Source organism: Protopterus annectens, chromosome 6.part0 (genome assembly GCF_019279795.1).
Source record: "Protopterus annectens isolate FY-2018-M chromosome 6.part0, PAN1.0, whole genome shotgun sequence".
NCBI classification, from domain to species: Eukaryota; Metazoa; Chordata; order Ceratodontiformes; family Protopteridae; genus Protopterus; species Protopterus annectens.
Window position 1 is genome coordinate 472883533 of NC_056737.1, and position 16477 is coordinate 472900009.

Below are 16477 nucleotides of genomic sequence, written 5' to 3' on the forward strand. Positions count from 1 at the left end.
CGGTACAGTGTAGAGACAAAATTATGTTTCTCTTTATCTTTGAAAATGGTAATATCCAATAAATTAATACTGTCTTCATTGGTTTCCATAGTAAATTCTAAAAAATGTGTACTAGAATTTAAAGTACCTAGAAATTCATATAACAACTCATAGCTTCCATCCCATAAAATTAGAATGTCATCTAAAAACGTCTGTAAAACACACATTGTTTGAATAATTCAGTCTTAAATATTACTGTTAAATATTACTTATATAATATTAATATTAATATTACTAAATATTATATTAATATTACTTAAATATTACTGTGGTTTCCCATTCTGCTAGCACAATGTTGGCAAAAAGGGGGCCACACGAGGCAAAAAAAAAATAGGGAAATTACCTTAATTCTACACATATGATCAATACACTTTCACACCCTTCCACCATACCCCATCAGACCAGTATTACATTACATTTACTTGCCTCAGTCCAGCCTTTATCTTGTTAAATATGTAAAGCCTGTATATCTTACAACATTGTGAAAGTGCTTGCAAGCATTAATATTAGCCACTGACCGAGATTCCCCACTCCTTATGTTTAAAATATTTCTGACTGTGCATCATACAAAACTGCTTAACGATATAACCTGCAATTTACATCATGATGTTTATACAAAAGTTTAATTAGAACTTACAGTTACTTAATTTCCTTTGGTGTCCTTCTAAACATTATCGACACAATGGTGTATATGTTTTATAGTTCACCCACACGTTTAACAAATTCAACACAATTCCAGTCTTTCTCAGCCACTTTTTCTTGCAAAGCCATACTTGAAATCTATTTCTATATTCAGTGGGATTGATGATTTACAGCCTCCCATTTATTCATTAATTTCAGTGTTGCTTGGTGCTCTTCCTGATCATCTCCATATTACAGTCTCTGATTCAAGTCAAACTGTAAACTTGATTATTCTAGTCAGCTTCTGTGAACATAGTGCAGCCATACTGAAAATCAAAAGGAGCATTTTCCTTTGGAATAATGGTAAAGTCTCTAAAAGCTTTGTTGTTAGAACAATGAAAATCACCCTTCTACTTGCTGGTTCACTCTTTGTTGGATAAACTTATTCTTTTATTTCTCCTTATCCTGTTCTGCATCAAAAATGTCTTTGATTCTCCAGGAAAAAAATATTCTGAAGACAGCTGGATATAGCAGTTTGAATCTCGCACCTTGCTCTCGATATGCCTTGATTTCTGGGGTAAACTTCCTTCTCTTTTGCCTGGTGTACAATGAATAATCATTTTCCAGTACTCTCTTGTGCCCAATTTTAATACATTTCCTTTCTGTCACAATTTTTGGTGGCAACTCTTTCTGCAGGAATGACTGCACCTTTTACTAAGACAGACCTTGGTTGCTTTCTCATGGTCAGGTTTGGAATATACAAAACACGTGTCACTTCAACTAACAAATCATTATGTGGAACACCAGTCCAGTTGCTTATTTATACTTTCGTAAAATTCAGTCTGTTCTTTCTAGTTTTTCCTGCTACACCTGAAAATGTCAGGTTTTCACTGTGTGCTCCGTCTTCTAACTCTCTTTTTTGAAACAGGTTTTTCTGAGTAGCCTCATGCTTAGCCAGACTTTTATTGATTCCAACCTGTGATGTTTGCAGTTTTATCAGTTTATCTGAATAGCTAGTTAAATATCCTTTCATTTTTTCAGCCTTTCGCAATACAAGTTAATGTATTACTTTACTCAGTATTTCATTTATTTCAAACACCTCTAAGTGCATTTTATTTATTTTTCCTCTAAGTTACTGGAAGTTATATTCTGTAGCACAGTTGAAATTTGGAAGTGTTTTTTGCTGAACAGCTGCAGGATTCATCCCAATCAGTTTTCTCTTCTCCCTTTCTAGTGGATTTTCTCTCAGGTTCACCAAGTTCTTCTTTGCTGGCATCCAGGCAGTGTAATTACTACTCAGTGACCAAATCTTACCTAAACTGACAGTTTCGCTGGCCTTATTATAGTTTCTGTTTTCGCAGTTAAGAGAGCTCAAATCAACCTGTTGCAACCATCCTGAAAATCACCAGGAATCTCTCTCTCTGTTCTCTGATCATGAAAAAAAAAAGACCGGAAACTGAATGTCCTGGTTTAGTGTGGATTGTATCATAACTTTTGGCATGAATGAGGGGTTGCTCTGCTATCAGACCATTTGTGTAGAAAAACAGGCAGGGTTCCTTATATAAAGGAGTACTTGCAATCTAAAGAGATGGCTGACCAAAGCAACTTTCAACAAGACTACTGTCTTCCACAAACAATATTTTATGAGAGCCGACTTGCTAGTTCAAAGGATGGCAGAGATTTTCCAGCATAACATTCAAGTCTCATGGTGGCACACTTGCCCACTCTGGATTTCTGAGGTGCTACAGCCCCTTCAGGAAGTGTTTTACTGTTTTTGAGGAAAGTGGTGGGCCCAGTGGTAAACACACCACTATAGCACACAGTTGGACCTTAGTGAAAATAGAGGCTAACCCTGCAGGAAATGACTCTGTCAAGTATTGCAGGTCTATTTGTACATCTGCCTCTGTATGTATTAGATCCCTCCTTTGGCACTACAGAGAGAATCTTTTCAATTTTGACAAATAAGATTTCCTACTACTACATTTTCTAGATTTCCTCATTATGATATAGATGGCATCTGACACAAGATGCCCCAACAGTAACACAGTTACATCTTCTGGGGTTCACATTAAGGCTGAAATGCCTTGGGTGTACCAGGGTACCACCTCTCTGAGTCAGCAGGTCTGCCTGTTTGGGCAAAACAATGGGTTCTTCTCTGGCTTGTAGGTATGAAACAATGTGTTGCTTTGGCCACAGGGGTGCTATTAGGGTCATTATTGATCTTTCTCTGACTATCTTATGCAGCACCCTGGGAATCGGGAAGGTATAGAAAGGAATATCTCCATCCAACTGATGGAAAAAAGGTATCCACTATCTATGCCTTCTAATATGGCAACCTGAAGCAGAGCTTTCTGAGATGGTTGTGCTTGTGGGATGAAAACAGAACCATCTCCAGGAATCCCTATTTTTTGCCTGTGTAGTGTCCACTTGTGTGAGATGCATGAAATCCTGTTTGGCTGGTCAGCTTCTGCGGAGATGTAAAGTGCCATTAACATTATGTTTTGCTTTATGCCCATGTTACAGGTCTAAAATGATATCCAGCACAGTTTATAGGAGTTGTGCCTCCCTGTTTGTTAGTGTATCATATGGCCATGGTGTTGTATGTCTAGGATCCACAAGGGTTTCAGAGCTTGGGGATGTACTGTACTGCTAAGATTTCCTTCAAATGTATGTGAAGTTTGCTTTCTGTCTGGGATCATGTGGCCTGTCTTTTAGGCTCTAAAAATGTGCTCCCATGCTAGCTCAAAGCATCTGTAGTCAGAGTCTGGTTGTGAGGTGGGGGGGGGCAAACGGCATGCCCTTGTTTTTCCTAAATGAGAAGATCCACCAACTCACTTCTTTTTTTCAGAAAAGGTAAGGCTGGGAGAGGGAGCTCCACTGCTGGGAAATGCTAATCCCAAAGGTTCCTGAGACACCACTGGATTTTTCTCATATGTATGAAAACCACTGGGAACATGAGAATGCTTTTTACCATGTTTTCTAATATACTGAAGACTTGTCTGACCATCACCTGAGACTTTTTTGTTATTTGCTGAAAGAAAACCGTGCATTTGTGAGAGCTACCACCTTCTCTGGAGGGAAGAACACCAAGGAGATGCCGTTCACAGGGTGGGAGTTAGTCTTCTGCAGGTTCAGCATTGTACAAAGGATATTGTTCTTTTTTGGTCTCTTCTTGGGACTGTGCTTGAAGAGTGTCATCCAAGTATGGGTAGCTTACGTATGCCCTTTGCTCTGCAATGGCTAGTTATTAAAGCCAGACACCTGGTGAAAAAAAACCTCCTGCAGCAGTAGCTAAGCCAAAGGGGCAAGGAGGAGGACTAGAAGTGGCCACTCCTGTCAGGAATCTTAGGAAGTGGCTGTTCCCTTTGTGACCTGGGATATGCAGGCATGCATCTATTAGATTCATTGTGACAATATATGTGTTGGGACTTAGGCGTGTGAAGAGAGGCTGGAGAGTTAGCGTTTTGAATCTGAGAACTGACCGAAATGTGCATAGCCTGGACAAGTCTAAAACAGGCCTTTCAGGGTAGGTAGTCTTTCCTTGGAACTAAGAAAAGGCTAGAATAAAGGCCCTTTCTGAAAATCATTTCTACAGCTCCTTTGCTCTAACATCAGTTCTAAGATAAGTAAAATGAGGTTTTCTTGGTCTATCTGATGGAACCATTGGTATCCCTTTGCACTGTAGTTTTGACTTGGAACAGCAGGTAATATTTTACAATGATGAAAGCCATCGTCAATGTTTTTGCGTAGAGGATATAATAGGGAGATCTTAAGGGTAGCAGTAATTAAATTAGATGGAATGAATTGTATACAAAATTATATACGTAAAAACTTAAATTATTTATTTATTTTATTTTTTATTTTATTTTACATTTGTTGACCGGGCTAGTCTAGCTGGACATATATCCGTTTTCAGTAGAGGCCCGGGGAGAAAAGCTCCAAAAATATGAAAACAATGTACATCAAAAAAGCAAAGCAAATTACAAAATACAATGGTAGGCTTGTGTAATAATGTAAGAGGAAAAAAAAAAAAAAAAAAAAAAAAAAAATGAACAGTTAGCAAGCACAAGGCAAGTCAACCAAAAACAGCTGGTTAACACTACAAATTTCAAGGATGCAACATACTAAAGTTGGCAAAATAATAACTTATAAGAAAATATCACAAGATGGTAAAACATGCAGAAGGAAGATAAAAAAAAAATGTATTTAATATAATATAAAAGAAGTAACTGGCATCAAATAGTTATATGATTTAGAGGGACAGTTAGTGGATAGAGAGGGAAGGAAGGAGTGAGGGAGAAGTAATTTCAGTCGGGATTAGTACAAGGACAAAGCCACTGAGTTTTAAGATATTCTTTGATGTGTTTTTTGAATAGGGGTGTGGAGTTAAGGTTAGTTATTTCTTGAGGGAGCTGATTCCAGATTTTCCCAACAGAGTTTGCAAATAATGAGTCACCAGCTTTATTGTATGATTTAGTAGAGGCTACTAGAAGTTTATTAGCAGAGCGTAGAGTAGCTAGGTTCTTATAAGGTGAGATAAGTTTTGTAAGGCTTGGGGTAGCTTCTGGGTAGTGAAGCGACTTATGACCGATAAGTAGTTGCTGATAGAGTAAGTGATTATTTAGTTCTAACCAGTCAAGTTGCAAGAGGTTGAGACAATGGTGAGTTCTAAAGGGAGTAGCAGAGATGAATCTAGATATACTATTATAACAGGTAGAGAGTTTGGTCAGGTTATTCTTTGATAAGTTAGTATATATAGCAGTGGCATAGAAAAGGGTAGAGATCAGGTGGGTCTGGGCAATGGTCTTTCTAGCTGCTGCTGTAAGAAAGGGTTTAATTCGGTAGAGAGTACCTATTTTTTTGTTAACTGATTTAATGGTATTGTTAATATGGTCATCAAAAGTAAGACGGTTATCAATAGTTACACCTAGTAGGCGTGTGGTCATGTCTGGGTTAATACAAGTAGCATTATTAGAGGAGATGGTAAAGAAAGGTGTGGAGGATTTGTGAGTAGGAGTAAAGAGAAGAAGTTTTGTTTTTTTGGCATTAAGAAGAAGGGAGTGCTCCATAAACCACTTTTCAACATTGTGGAAGACTGTTTGGGTGAGGGACTGTAGGGAGGAGACATTATTAGCAGAACAGATTAAAGTTGAGTCATCAGCATACTGAATGCAGATGGCTTGAGGTGTATTCATGTGTAGGTCATTTATAAATAAAGAAAAAAGAAGGGGACCTAGAATAGAGCCTTGAGGAACTCCAATGTTTACTGGTAGTAAGGAAGAAAGGGTGTTTTCCCATAGCACTGCTTGTTGTCTATTTTGGAGATAGCTCCTAAACCATTGAAGTGCTTGTGAGCCAAGAGAATATTGATTTAGTTTATCGAGAAGTATGTTATGGTTAACCATGTCAAAAGCTTTTGACAAGTCTAGAAATAGAGCAGAGGATAAAAGATTGTTGTTTTTATTGTTATTTATGGTGTCTGTGAAAGAGAGTAAGGCAGTTGTGCTATGGGAAGGTCTGAAGCCATGTTGACAATTGGCTAGTAATCTGTTTTGAAGAAGATAGTTAAGAAATTGTTTGTGAATGCATCTTTCCATAATCTTTGCTAATGGGGACAGTAAGGCAATAGGTCGAAAGTTTGAGAATTCAGTAGAGGAGCCCCCTTTATGTAAAGGAATTATATGAGATATTTTCCATATGGTAGGAATTTTCCCTCAGAGATAGTCCTATTAATAAGTATGGATATGGGGTAGTCTATAGCTTCTGCAGCAATTTGTAGATATTCTGATGGTAGTAGATCAGCGGATGGAGTACAAGGTTTAAGTTTCTTGAGAAGTTTGTGAATAAGAGATGTAGCTACAGGTTGAAGGTGAAAGGCATTCAAGGAGGTGCTGTGGGTATTTGTCAAGTTAACTGTGGATGAGGGTAATGAATTGGCCAGGTTTTGAATGACTTCTGTAAAATATGTGTTAAAGGCATCAGGGATCTGGGTGGAATTGTTAAGATTAAAGCCTGAAGGGGTAGGAGTAGTAGGATGTCCTGGTTTAAGAAGTGTGTTAATACCTGACCAGAACTTTTGAGGGTATGTTGAGTGGATTGTTGAAGGTGTAGATAATATTCCTTTTGTCTGTAAGAGTATCTTTCTTAGTAGCATTTCTTAGTTGTTTAAAGAGGAGGTGATCTGATGGACATTTGGTGGCTCTCCATTTAGCCCACATTCTATTTCTCAGGACCATCTTTTTCTTCGTTTGTCTAGTTAACCATGGTGCTGTTTTGGATCTTATTCTAGTAGAGTGAAAGGGAGCATGTAAGTCAAGGATCTGTAGAAAGTTTGTATTAAAGTAGGCCACTGCTTCATTAAGTTCAAGGTGAGTCAGTTGTGACCAGTCACATGCTTTCAGTTCAGCCAGGAACTTTTCAGGATTGAAGAATTTTTTTGATCGGGATGTCTTGAGTCTATGTGTAGTTGGGATATGCAATTTTTGTCTAATGACATATGTGAGCATATGGTCACTAATATTATCTGGAAGAGTTCCTGGTGTGTAGATGTCAGGGTGGTTGTTAATAAGGATCCAATCTAGAGTTGTTTCTTTATTAGGTTTGTGGATTCTAGTTGGAGTGGTTATTAATTGAGAGAACCCATGGAGGTTTATGTGGTTAGTAGGGTGTTGGCATGAGCAGGTTAACCAGTCAATGTTGAAGTCACCAAGTATTATGGTTTCTTGGGATAGTTGGTTCGACAGTGAGTTAAGTAAGTTTTCAAGAATATGTATATTATTTCCAGGGGGAAGGTACAAACAAATTAGAAAGATTGATTTATTATTGTTAATTTGAAGTTTGATAGATAATACTTCAGCTCTGGATTCTAGTGATGGAACTTCATTATAGAGAGTCACTTTAAGATTAGTTTTATAGATAATGGCTATACCTCCACCTTTCTTTTTGTGCGGTCACATCTAAGTATATTATAGCCAGGAGGGGTAATTTCCTGGTCTTTAGTAGAGGGTTTTAGCCAAGTTTCAGTAAGGCATAAAATATCAAATGAATGTAAGTCTAGAAGTGCATGTAGGTGGTGAGTTTTGTTATTTAAGCTTCTTATATTTAGGTGAGCTATCTGAAGGAGTTGACACCTTTAGTATATGCTGGTGGTATTGGTAAAGAAGTATTGTTTAGATTTAAGTTACAGTTATTATTAGGACCAGGGTTAGGATGAATATCACCATGTAGGAGGAGGTTACACTGGGGGTATAACTGGCATTTAAGGATCCTTGGTATGCTGTACAGATACTTTTTGTTTAAGTAGTATGACATATGATATGTTCTATGAAATTTTGGTAGTAAAAAGTTAGAGGAAGAAGTTATATTACTATGATTGAGGAAGTAGACACAGGAGGTAGGTAAAGTTTGTTGGAGGTGAAGGTTATGTTCATGTAAAATGCTGCTTTCATAGAAGGTCATGTAATACGGTATGGATAGAAAGGCTATTGTAGCAGAAAAGAGAAGGATAAGTTTGAGAGTGGTTATGAGTATAGGTGACATGGTAGTAAGTATCAAGTTAGATAAATCGGAGATAGTAAATAAGTGTAAAGGACAAGTCATAGTGTGTTAACCTACAGTGAAAGGTGTAGATTGAAAAGGAGAAGAAGGAGAATAGATAAAGCAAAAAGAAGATAGGCAGAGGTTATAGTAGATAGATAGGTACTGTTTAGTAAGAGTACTGATTAAGGGTGGTTGGAGATATGGAGAAGTAAAGTGATGATGTTAAATAGGGGATAAGAGATAATGTGAGTTTGAACTAAAGGTAGAATGAGAAGATGGGTGGAGCTAGATGAGGATGGAGAAACTAATGAGGTAAAATATACAGGGGAGAGGTTTAGGTGTGTAGAGGAAGGTGATTGGTGGAGAGTGAAAGAAGGAGTGTCCAAGATGAAGAAAGTTGATAAAATGTTTTTTGTTACAACTTATAACATTCTGTGTGAAAACATTGGGAATATGGTCCATTATTATTGGACTTTTTTAAAATGGGATGTTAAGTTAAATATAATAATTTCTAATAAGTCCTCTACCTCATATAGAAGGAGACAAAATTTAAAAGACAGATTGGTAAGGGCTTAGTTTGTTCTACCAAAAGAACAGGTGGAGTTACCCTTTAGTAGTGGTGGTACTGTGACCTGCAGTAACTGCAATGTGTGTAGATGTATAGTTTCTAGTTTTAGTAAAATTAATAGCAAGAAATTTGAACCTGTCAATGTATTTTCTTGTGATACTGATGGTATTATTTATTGTTTTAGGTGCCCCTGCAACATGTTTTATATTGGGCAGAGTAAAAGAAAGTTCAAACTTAGGCTGCAGGAACACGTGACAGATATTAGAAAGCAGAAAGTTCTATTGCAGTTCATTTTATGGACAAAAAGCAGCGACTATACACCATTACAAGCTACAGTTTTAGGAAAAAGTATTTGTTAGATCGGGTGATACTGCATTATTAAAAAATTTACTACTGCATAAGGAAGCTGTTTTTATTTTAAAGTACAACACTCTTTTACCAGCGGGACTGAACCATGAATTGAATTGGAAGTATCTTCTTTAACTGATTAATTGTTTTATTGTTTCATTAGTGATTGTGTGGGTATACGTAAAGGGGAAGTTTTTGTAAAGAATTATTACTTCTTGAAGGCTTTTCTGGCCAAGGCGCTAAAGTACAATAAATTACTTTCTGGATCTGGATCCTGTTGTTTTTTTGTCTTCATCGTTTCAGTGTTGGTGGTTTTGGAATATTTTACAATGACCCCTAGAACCCACTTATCTGTCAAGACTGCCTTCATTCATTTAGAGATGCAGCTACACTGTGTGTGGTAATGGGGATTGCATTGAGACAGAGATAGAGTACTCATCTCTTTTTTTTAAGGAGGCTGAATCTTTGTTGGCCTCCTTGCCCCCCTTTGTCTTCGTACCATTTTTGTTTTTTATTCTGGAAGAGCTTATTCCCTTTTGGCTGTTTAACCTTCCCTGGTTTTCTATAAAATGGTTCTTGTTTGTTTGGGATGTTCCTACTATAGTTATATAGTGGAGGATGGAACATACATCTGACTGCGTCCACAACATTCTCCTTGTCTTTCACGTTTTTGAAAACTTCATTTTCCTAAGGACCAAAAGTACAGTTGTGTACACTTACCATAAATGTAGATGTTCGAGTGTATTCACTGTTGCAGTCATCACATTTGGGTTATCTGCTTGCAGTAGCCCTCAGTCAGCCTGATTATCAAAGTCTTGAGTCCTTCTTCGGATGCTGTCTCATCTTCCATGACGTCAGGTCATCAGGGTTATAAAGCAAGCAGCCGACGCCATTACATCAGTTTTTCTTGCCCCAGATGTCAGATGCCCCCATAATGGGAAGCAATTATATACAAGGTTACACCTCCAACAAAAACGCAAATACACCAAAAAGCTTTAAGCATAGCAAACAAGGATAGAGGTATAGTCAATAGAAGTCAGGGGGCTGGAGGGAGGGTAACCAGGACTGCAACACTGAATACACTCGAACATCTACATTTATGGTAAGTGTACACGACTGTACTATGTAATGTTCTTCATGTTTCACTGTTGCAGTCATCATATTTGGGTAGATTACCAAAGCTAAGGACGGGAGGAGGTAATTAGACCAGCTATAAGACCCTGCAAGACTGCAGTGGCAAAGCCAGCTCTGGATTTAGAAAAAAATTGGCAAGTGGTAATGTTTGGTGAAGGTATGTAAAGAACTCCAGGTAGCAGCTTCTAGGATGTCCCTGGTAGGGACACCACTGAGAAAGGCTGTAGAGGTAGATGCAGCCCTGGCTGAATGTGGTCTTATCCCCTGTGGGGTAGGTTTTCCATGGTGCTTATAGCAGAAATGAATGCAGTGGCCTATCCACTTATAAATGGTTTGCTTTGAAATAGCCTTCCCCTCTGCCTCTGCAGCAAATGCAGCCAGCAGCTGTTCAGATTTCCTGAGAGGTTTAGTCCTGTTCAAGTAAAACCTAAGTTGTCTGTGCACGTCCAAGGAGTGCAATATTTGTTCCCCTTTGTTCTGTGGATTAGAAAAGAAGGTTGGCAAATGAATGGACTGATTAAGGGCCAAATTGTATACCACCTTGGGCATGAAGGAGGGATTGGTCCTGAGGGACATCCTGTCCACGTGAAAGATGAAAGGCTCTACTGCCATGAGAGTCTGTAATTCAGACACCCTTCTTGCTGAAGTGATGGCTAGAAGGAAGGTTGTTTTCCAAGAAAGGAATTTCAACTCTGCATTTGCAGCTGGCTCAAAAGGAGGTAAAGTGAGCTTTTCCATTACAAAGTTAAGGTCCCAGGTTGGAGTAGGGGCTCTCCTGGGTGGCCTTAAGTTTTTGGCCCCTCTGAGGAACTGCTTCAGCAGTGGATGAGAGAAGAGGGGTGGTTCTGTATTGTAATGAGCTGAAATGGCTGAGGCATGAATTTTGACTGAGGAAAAGGAAAGGCCCTTGTGAAGCATCTCAGTTAAGTATTGAAGAATCTGAGGTAAATTGGGCACTGTTGTGCCCAGCCCCTGAGTTTGGCACCAGGAACAGAATCTTTTCCATTTTTCAGCATAGAATTTTCTAGTACTAGGCTTCCTTGCCTCCAGAATGACAACCATCACTTCCTTACTATGGGATAGTTTCGGAGAGATCAGTTAATTAGCCAGGCTGCCAGGTTCAGGGTTTGAAGCTGTGGGTGCAGAATCTGGCCCTCCTGCTGGGACAGCAGGGTAGGAGTCTGAGGCAGGTGCCATGGTGCCAGCAGTGACACACTGCGCAAGAGGAGATACCAGTGTTGGCGTGACCAGTGTGGTGCAATCAGTATTGTCCTTGGTTTGTCCTGTTTGATGTTTAGTAGTACCTTGGAGAGGAGAGGCAGAGGGGGAAATGCATAAACTGATAGGTTTTTCCAAGTGAAGGACAGGGCATCCACTTTCCAAGCTTTTTTGTGGGGAGTCCTTGTGCAGAATTTGTTCAATTCATAGTTCTGGGGGGAGGCAAACAGGTCTATTTCTGGGGTCCCCAATTTGTTTTTCAACATGTTGAATATCTTTGGTTCCAGTTTCCACTCATGTGGGTCCATGAGGTTTCTGCTTAGGTCTGCCAGTGTATTTTGCTTTCCTGGCAGGAACTGAGCCTGTAGGTGCACTTGGTAGCTCAAGGCTGTGTTCCACAGAGCCATGGCTAGTCTGCAGAGAGGATATGAGTGGGTTCCTCCCTGCTTGTTTATGTACCACATAACAGTAGTGTTGTCCGTCTTTACCAATAACTATCATGGAAGAATGTGGTCCTTGAAGGCTGTCAGAGCATTCTGTACAGCTAACATTTCTTTTTGATTGATATGCAGGTGCATTTGACTTGGGCTCCATTTGCCCTGAATGCACTTCCCTGCCAAGTGAGCCCCCCATGCATAGTCTGATGCGTCTGTTGTTAGGGTTTGGGCGGCAGGGGGTAGAGTGAATGGCAGTCCCTTGTTTTGGTGGCAGACCTCTGCCCACCAAAGGAACTCTATCTGTAGACAAGGTATGATAGGAATCATTGAATCTAGATCCTGAGAATGTTGACACCATAGGCTTTTTAGATACCACTGTAGTTTCCTCATATGCAGTCTTGCATATGGAATTAGTAGAATGCAGGAGTACATGAACCCCAGGGCTTGCAGTATTTTCCTTGCAGAGAGCTGGGTCTTTGTGGCCAGTGGTTTGAAGTAGGCTGTCAAATTAACTTGTTTCTCTGGTGTAAGGTAGGCCATCTGGGAAGTTGTATTCAAGCTTGCTCCCAGGAATACAATTTGTTGACAAGGTACAAGATGTGATTTGTTTTTGTTTATGGTGTACCCCAGAGAAGTTAGCAATTTCCTTACAAATGCCAGATGATTTAATAGTATGTCCTGGCTTTCTGCCTGAATTAGACAATCATCCAGGTATGGGTATATTTGAATATTTCTTTGCCTGCAAAATGCAATGAATGGAGCTAGGCACTTTGTGAATACCCTGGGCACAGTAGATAAGCCAAAGGGCAGTGCAGAGAACTGATAGTGCATGCAGCCTGCTTTGAAGCGTGGTATCTTCTGCAAGATTTGCTTATTGGGATGTGCAGGTAGGCTTCCTTTAAATCCAAGTGTTGCCAACCAGGCATCTTTGCCTAGCATAGGAAGCAGCTGATGAAGAGTTAGCATCTTGAATTTTGGAATCACCAAAAATGTGTTTAGGATAGAGAGGTCCAGTAGTTGCCTTTTCTGGGCATCAGGAAAAGTCTTGAGTAGAAACCTTGTCCCCGTTCCTCTTCTGGAACAGGATGAATAGCCCTGATGTTTAAAAGAGCGAGAATTTGCTTTTGAGCTTCTGCCCACTGATTTGGGGGTAGGTCTGGCCAACCATTTGGGGTTGGTAAGGAGTGAAAGTGGAATCTGTATCCTTGGGAAACTATATTTAAAACCCATTTGTCCTGGGTAATGAGTTCCCAATTTTTTGCCTGCCGGGCAATCTTTCCCCCTAAGGGAACAGTCAGTTGTGCAGGGCTTGGAAGATTTAAAGTTAAGTCATTGAGACAATTTACCATGGGGGGAGTCTTACCACTCCCTGCTTTGGACGTGGGAGGACCCCACTGCTTAGCCCTGTGATTACCTTGGCACTGAAGCCTGGGTGTTCTGCTGGTTCTGGGTTTAGACTGAGAAGGCCTGAAAGAGGCAGGAAAGGACCAATTTTTAGAGAGCCAATGCCTACTAAATCTGGGAGGCTGTACTTGCAGGAAATATTTAACAGTTTGCATAGATTTAGCTTTTTCCTCCATCTTTTTAAGTACTTCTTCTGCTTTGTTGCCAAACAGGCGGTCTTGGTTTAAGGGAGCATCCAGCAACTTAGCTTTAACATGATCTGGCAAAGATTGCTCCTTAAGCCAAGCATGCCTTCTAAGTACAGACCCAGTGACAGCAGCCCCGCAAGATGCCTCTAGTGAATCAAAACCACATTGCAAAGTATGTTTTCCAACTTGTTCAGCATAATGCATTAAATCCTGTAAATCTTTATTTTCAGCACAGTCAGGAATCAACATAATTTTCTGTTTAAGCAATCCAGTAATATGCTGCTGATACTTTAACATATGAAACTAGAAGTTTAAGGCCCTAATGGCCAAGATTGCAGAAGTGTATACCTTCTTACCCCATCTATCCAAATACAAAATTGAGGTCCCAGGCAGGGGTTGCAGCTCTCCTGGGAGGTCTTAACTTTATGGACGTCTGAGATACTGCTTTAGCAGAGGATGAGAGAAGAGGGGAGATTCTGTGTTGTAATGAGCTGAAATGGTTGAGGCATGGATTTTTATGGAAGAAAAGGACAGGCCTTTGTGAAGCATCTCAGTTAAGTATTGTAAAATCTGAGGAATACTGGGCACTGCTGTGCTAATTCCTTGTGACTGGTTCCAGGCACAGAATCTTTTCCATTTGTCAGCAAAAGATTTTCTAGTACTAGGCTTTCTCGCCTCCAAAATGACATCCATCACAGATTTGCTGAGGGGTGCTATGGGTGAATTTAGGTGATTAGCCACGCTGCAAGATTTAAAGTTTGGAGCTGAGTGTGCAGAATTTTGTTGTTCTGCTGAGACAGTAACTAAGGTGTCTGAGGCAGGTGCCACGGTGGAAGGTGTGACACATTGCGCAGGAGTGGGTACCAGTGTTGGCCCGGCCAGTCTGGAGCAATCAGAATCATTTTTGTTTTGTCCTGTTTGACTTTTAGTAGAACTTTGGAGAGCAGAGGCAGAGGGGGAAAAGCATAGACTGATAGGTTTTTCCAGCTGAATGATACAGCATCCACTTTCCAAGCTTTTTTGTGATGAGTTCTTGTGCAGAATTTGTCCAACTGATAGTTCTGGGGTGAGGCAAAAAGATCTATGTCTGGACTCCCCCAATTGCATGTCAACATGTTGAAAATCAGTGGTTCCAGTTTCCATTCGTGTGGGTCCATGACATTTCTGCTTAGTTCATCTGCCAGAGTATTCAGCTTTCCTGGCAGGAATTGAGCTTGTAGTTGTATTTGGTAGGTCAAGACCGTGTTCCACAATGCCATCGCTAGTCTGCAACGGGGGTAGGAGTGTGTACCCCCCTGCTTGTTTATGTACCACATAACTGTGGTGTTGTCTGTCTTTATCATTAATTGTCCTGGATGAAGGTAGTCCTTGAAGGCTGTCAGTGCAGTCTGTACAGTTAGCATCTCTTTCTGATTGATATGAAGGTGCATTTGATTTGGGCTCCATTTGCCTTGAATGCACTTCCCTGCCAGATGAGCCCCCCCAAACAGAGTCTGATGCATCTGTAGTTAGGGTTTGGTCGGCAGGGGGTGGAGTGAATGGCAGTCCCTTGTTTTGGTGGCAGGCCTCTGTCCACCATAGGAACTCTAGTTGCAGGCAAGGTATGATAGGAATCATTGTTTCCATACTGTGACAATGTTGACTCCATAAACTTTTTAAGTACCACTGAAGTTTCCTCATATGCAGTCTTGCATATGGAATTAGAAGAATGCAGGAGGACATGAACCCCAAAGCTTGCAGAATTAGTCTTGCAGATAAGCAGGGTTTTTGTGGCCACCTGTTTGAAGTAAGTTACCAAATGAATTTGCTTTTCTGTCATAAGGTAAGCCATCTGGGCAGTTGTATTCAAGCTTGCACCCAGGAATGTAATTTTTTGAGAGGGTACCAGTTGTGATTTCTTTTCGTTTATGGTGTACCCTAGACAAGCTAGAATCCTTTTTACAAACGCCAGATACTTTAGAAGAATTTCCTTGTTTTCTGCCTGAATTTGACAATCCTCCAGGTATGGAAATATTTGAATATTTCTTTGCCTGCAAAATGCAATTACTGGAGCCAGGCACTTTGTGAAGACCCCGGGCGCAGTAGATAAGCCAAAGGGCAGAGCAGAGAACTGGTAATGCAAGGAGCCCGCTTTGAAGCGGAGGTATCTTCTGCAAGATTACCTGATTGGGATATACAGGTAAGCCTCTTTTAAGTCTAGAGTTACCAACCAGGCATCTTTGCCTAGCATAGAAAGTAACTGTTGAAGAGTCAGCATCTTGAATTTTGGAATGTCCAGAAATGTGTTTAGAGTAGATGAGTCCAGAATTGGACGCCATGATTAGGTTCTTAGGTTGGTACTAGGCTATCAGCCCTAGGGCTTATACAAGCCTAGCCATAACAATTCCCTGGATATTTCTTCCCACAATATTTACTTCTCTGGACCCCTGTCTAGCAGGGCGACTGACTGCCGGGGTGAATTTCCTATCTTCCATCCAATCATCAAGGTTCCTTTTGTAGAGGGCCAATGAGGTGCTCTGCTTGACATGTATGGGCAGTCTATTCCAGAGTATGGGAAATCTCTGGGTCTGGAACCTATCCCTCCAGCATGTTTTGTACATTGTGATGACAAGGTTTAGATCCCTGGAGCGTGTGGCTCTGAGGGATTGGGATTTCTTTAAGTGGAGCATGTCCAACAGCTCAGGGTTTGACATGGCCTTGTATGTTAAGCAGAGATCGCCTCTGAGTAGACGATATGCCACAGAGTATAGCTGGAGTTTTTTTTAGATGGCCAGCATATGGCATCTGCTTTAGGCCTGTGCTTTTTTAGTGAGGTATTTCTGTGGTCTTTCCAGCTGTTGTAGATGTCTTGTGAGGTACATACCAAATGGGGCATTATACTCTATAATGGGTCTAATGAGGGATGAGTACAGTGGGACAATGACCTCCTTTTTTCTGGATGATAAGCCCTTAGGGATGAGGTGTGCCACATAGAAGGATTT

At 40.4% G+C, this 16477-nt stretch overlaps 1 protein-coding gene across 1 annotated transcript in view; it reads right to left on the reverse strand.

Annotated features, from left to right (window-relative positions):
* INO80 (INO80 complex ATPase subunit) overlaps positions 1-16477 on the reverse strand; it is a 2478170-nt gene that overhangs the window by 1356839 nt on the left and 1104854 nt on the right. The gene's annotated exons all lie outside the window — the stretch shown is intronic.